Here is a 5,494-nt window from a genome sequence, read left to right on the forward strand (position 1 = left end):
TCTGGGAGGAGAGATAAGGGGTGCGTTGGTGGTCCTTCATTGTCCCCTTCCTCCAGGCTTCATGCTGGCGATGTAGTTAGTGGTTAATAGAAATATTTTCACTTTTAATTTCACAATGAATATGAGCAAGGCGAGCCCAGATGCAAATGGGAGCCGAGGCCCTTCTGGAGGGACCTCAGGGGACTCTCTGGCCACCCCACACTGAGTCACCACAGCCCCCGGGAACCCCGTGCAGGGCCAGGAGGGGACGGAGGGGTGACAAGGCGGAGCTGCCTACTGAGAAAAAAAAAGTCCCCAGTTTGTTGGTTTAGTAAGGAGAGGAAAATAGAAGTTAATGCTGCGACCTAGTGGAGAAAAACCAGATGTACAGAGTCAAGGCAGAGCTGATTCAGGCGAGGGGAAAGCAGAAGTTTGTGGAATTTGTGCCTGGTGGAGGCTGGACAGCAGAAGGGTGTGATAGTGCAGCTTATTTTTACAGGATTTCACACTTGAGAACATGGTCTGTAGCCTGTTCAGGTTTCCAGAAGATGCTCAGCTTAGCCCTAAATGATCTGGGGGTTGGAACTAGATGATCTTTAAGGTCCTTTCCACCCCAGACTCTTCTGTGATTCTGTGTCTCTGTGTTCTCATGAAGAGGCTGTGAACATCCCTGTGTTCCCACATCAAACCCTGCACAACACCAATGGGACTGCAAACGGGTGGGTAAAGGTCTGCTCCCAGCAGTGCCCACTCAGGCTGGGATCTGTGCTCCCAGCTACTTCATCCAGCCCCAGAAGGATCTGGAATTGGAGAAGAAGCTGTCTGCTGGGCAAAAATGGGGGGAAAAACAAGTCACTGAATGAGATGAATTGCCTGGTGCCTGCAGCTGTGTAAACCTGAGCTTGGCACAGTCTGGGATGAGATCCAATGCTAGAGCACCTGCACTTGGGAAGTGGAAAATCCCTAAACCACAGGTTTTGGGTCAATAATCACCCAAATGGGAGACACAAACACCACCTGAGCTAAGGGCTACTGGGAGTGAATGCCAAACCAGGGCAGGGAGAGCACATGGGGAAAGGCACAGGGATGCTGTGCCCAGGCTTGGGGTCCATACTGCAAAAAGGGGCTGGAAAATGGGAAGGATTTTAAAGGAGAGTTCCAGGCGTGAGTAAAAACTCTCAAAAGGGTGAAAGCTGAGCTCAGTGTGTTACCTAAATGAGGAGGGTGGGTTTCAGCCCACCACCACTGTGTCCTGTGGTCCAAGGGTGGCCTTGGTTCCTGTGGTGGGTGGCCTGGAGAGCACCCAGGGACTAAACCCCTCTGCTGACATCCCACAGGAGTTTGTACATCCAGGAGGGTTTGACACAAGGGAAGGGTCAGGGAAAGGGTTTGGCACAAGGAAAGGGTCAGGGGAAGCTCCCTGGGACTGCCTGGGACACAGCCTCTGCCTGGCCAGGATCTCCCTTGTGCCAAGGGCATTGCAGAACTGAGACGCCTCCAGGATTAAAGAACAGCTGAGCTGGGGGATTTACAGACCCAGGGTTTGGCTTTGGGTGCTGCAGTTGGCATCAAGCTACCTAAATCCCCCCTCTCCACATCTTCAAAGACAGCAGCTCCTTTGGATCTGGTGGGTACCAGTGGTTAAAGCCACCCAGGACACCTTGTGCTTGTGGCACCACCTCAGGTAAATCACAGCTGTGGAATTTTATTCCTTCTGAACAGGGAGGAATGAAGGGATGGGCTGATCTTGCTCAGCCTGGATCAGGGAATGGGTGGCAGCCCTTCAACCTGGTGCCCAGAGGCTGGTGGCACCTTACCCTGAAGCCCTGCTCATGCCACATGTCCTGCTGCCCTCCAGCTTCTGCTTGTCATTGGTGGGGCACACTGAGACCGTTAAACATTGCATGGAGAAGGCAGCAGGGGAGTTAGATGGAGGAATATAGCCAGGAGTAGCAGCAGGAGGAAAGTGAGGAGGAGGAGGAGAGACTCTGGGGGAGCAGAGAGGAACATACCAGCTTGAGGCAGCTGCAAGGAGCCCAACAGCTGGAAGCCAAAAATAAACCTCAGTGGTGAATCAATTCGCTCTGGGGAATGGGTGAGCTGGGGGAAGCAGCAGCAAGGGGGAGAGGATGGGGCAGCTGATGAACTGAGTGTGCAGAAAAATCCACAGAGCAATGAATCACCTCCCCAAAAAGCCCCTTTTCCCGAAACAAGGCAGTGATGAAGCAGAAAGCACAGAAGCAGAAACAATTATGAGGGAAAGGGAACTTTTCCCCTGGTGAATAAACATGCAGAACTGGCTGACCAGAAGGCAAGGAGTCAATCAGGGAGTGGATAAATCAGTGAACAAGCCATGGTGGTGGGGCCTGGCTGCCAGAGGCACCTGGAGCGATGATCCCTCAATGTGTCCACCCAGCAGAGGGGCTGCAGGGCTGCCATGGGGACATGGAGGGCCTGGAGATGCTCCTCCAGAGCTGGGTGCCAGTCCCCAGGTGATGGGAGCACAAAGAGTCTCAGGCTTGGGTAAGTGGGCTAAAAATGTTGAGCAAGGCAGAGGAGGGGATGTTAGGCACTGCCGTGGGATGGGTGGTGGGTCCCAGGGACCAGGAAGCAAAGCCCCCTAAGCTCCAAAACACATTGTTGGGGCAGTGAATGAGGCATTTGTAGTATGACAGACAATAGACATTGGGATCATGGTTTGGGTGATGGAACAACCTTTGAGGGTGGCTAAAATTTAATAGAAAGTACATTCAAAGCACCTCAAGGAGCAGTCTAACTGTTAAACAGTGATGAGGAGAGCCTAGAAAAATTGTGGAGAGAAACAGGTTTCTTGAAGAAAATGCTTAGTGTACAGAAATTTTGGAAATAAAAAAATCTGTGGTGAGACATCACAGAGATTGCATCTTGCAGAAGGCACGGATTTTTCTCTTGGGACATGGCTGCTTTTGGCCACCATAGGAGAGACCCTGTGTAGAGCAAGGAACCATGATTTGTAAATGAGTTTTGGGTGTTTTATCAGAAAAGAAGGAATTTGGAGCTACTTTTTTTTCCAAGCTGAGTGCCCCAGACACTAGACTGGAGTCCAGCTCTGTCCCTGTTCCATCCTCACCCATCCCCTCATTGCTGTTCCATGAGGCTGTTTTAGGAAAAGGATGGTGGGCACGTGCCACCATGCTATTTTCTGAAAAATCCCTTCGCCAAGATTTTTCTCCTGAGAAGCCTCAGAAAAGAAAAGAATATTATCTGATTACTTCTCCCTATGTTTTGCTGCTTTAGAATATGACAGGTGCATCTTTGATTGGTTCCATGTGAATTGTTTTAATTTAATGACCAATCCCAGTCCAGCTGTGTCGAGACTCTTGTCAGTCACAAGTTTTTATTATGCATTCTTGCTTTAGCCTTCTAATGTATCCTTTCTCTTTCTTTAGTATAGTTTTAGTAAATAATATAATATCATATAATATCATATCATATAATATAATATCATAAAATAATAAATTAGCCTTCTAAGAACATGGAGTCAGATTCATCATTTCCTTCCTGCCGTGGGGGACCCCAGAATTAATTATATTATATATCAATGAGCCTTCTGAGAACTTGAAGTCAAATTGTCATCTCTCACCTCATCCTAGAGACCCTTACAACACCACAACAGGCATGAATGCTAGAAGGGCTTTGGAGCTGGGCTTGTGTGTGTGTGGGAAGGGTTCCTGTCTCCCACCAAGTGCTCCCTCCCCGTGCAGCTGCTTTCCAAATCAGCCTTTCCCAGTATCCATCCCAAGGGTCTTGAGCATCCCAGCCCTGTGCTGGGGAAGGGAATGTCCATGGACAGCTGCAGCCAGAGAACGTGGACAGAGAAATTAAGATTATTCACATGAACACGGAATCTTTCATGTCAAGATCTACACGCCTCAGTGGGGATGGAGATGCTCCCACCCCCCATCCTTGGGGTTTGCTCCAATCCCAAGGGTCCGGTCTCCACGGGCTCCAGGGAAGAGCAGTGGTCCTGCTGATGTGCGGTCGTGCTGTCACTAGAGGGAAGCAGAACCATGAGCACGGGGCTGAGCTGGCATCGCTGCAGCTGCTGTAGCAGCCAGGGGACAGTGTGCAGAGACACCCAGAGCAGCTCTGAGCTGGAGAAAGGGGACATCTTCGTCCCCTTGGGCTGGGCAGGGCGCCAGCGAGGGGCGGTGGGTGACAGCTGAAGGGATGCTGCGCTCTCCAGGGACACACTTGGGTCCCGTGTCCCCTCTCTGCAGTGCCTGCCACTGCTGGAGAGCTGACACCGGGAGCTGAAATGGGGTTCAGGGGCACCCCATAATGCAGGGTTGTGGCCAGCAGGGCTGGCTGGGGACTTTGAGCACCGTTTGCTCCGCCGAGGAGGCGGCACTGCTCCTGGGGACAGTGGGGACAGCTCATTGGGCAGGGCATCCCTCTGCCACCACCCGGCTGGGAGCTGTCACCCTCCTGGAATGGGTTAATGGGGTCTGGGGGCAAAGGTGGAGGAGGCATGAGGTGGCAAGAAGGGGACAGGGCCCCAGAAGGCCCTTAGAGGGTTGACCATGGGGAGATGGCCATGGAGGGATGACCATGGGACGTTGACCATGAAGGGATCTCATCATGGTGGGGTGACTATGAAGAGATACCATGACAGATGACCATGAGAGATGACTATGAGGGATGACCACAGAGGGATGACAGGTAAGAATGACCCTGGAGGGTTGACCATGAAGGGGTGACCATGAAGGGATGACCATGAGAGATGATGAGGTAAGGATGACCCTGGAGGGATGACCATGAAGGGGTGACCATGGAGGGATGACCCTGGAGGGATGACCATGGGGTTGGCCGTGGAGGGATGACCATGTAAGGATGATCATGAGGGGGTGACCACATTGTGTTGGTGGTTCTGTTGGTCTGTGGAGCCCGGGGAATGTGCAGCATGCACTCATGGAAGCCACACCACCCACAGACAAGGCTGGTCTCCAAACCAGCTGCTCTGGGACCTGGAGATTTTCTCATTTATGAAGATGAGCAGTCAAAATAGTCATTTGCCCCTTCACCCCTGGAGATTTGGAGGATTGCCCTCCTTTCCTTGCATGCTGGACTTGGACCCACTTACACTCTGAGCTCCCACATGGGGCTGCCTTGGCCACAACCCACCTTCAGCCCATCCACATCTCTGGGGAGAACTTCCCCCAAGCATTTGTCAGCTGCAGATCAGGATAATTTCCTGGCATATTTGGAAAACAAATGCATCCTGTAAATTTCTTCCATTTATTACTGCTCCTGAGAGATTTTTGATTCAAAGTCGACCTATTCACCAGCAGCTGCCAGGAGTTTAGTTCAATAACAACTCTTGCTGACAGAGTTCTGCCCTGTCAGTACAAACCTCAATCATTGTGGCTCTCCCAGTGCAGGTCATGGAGCCTGGAAATGCCAGGACTTGCTGCTTTGGCCAGCACAGGGCTGTGTCTCTCTGCCAACCTCATACAATACAGGTTAATTTGCTATT

Source organism: Geospiza fortis, unplaced genomic scaffold (genome assembly GCF_000277835.1).
Source record: "Geospiza fortis unplaced genomic scaffold, GeoFor_1.0 scaffold129, whole genome shotgun sequence".
Taxonomy (NCBI): Eukaryota; Metazoa; Chordata; class Aves; order Passeriformes; family Thraupidae; genus Geospiza; species Geospiza fortis.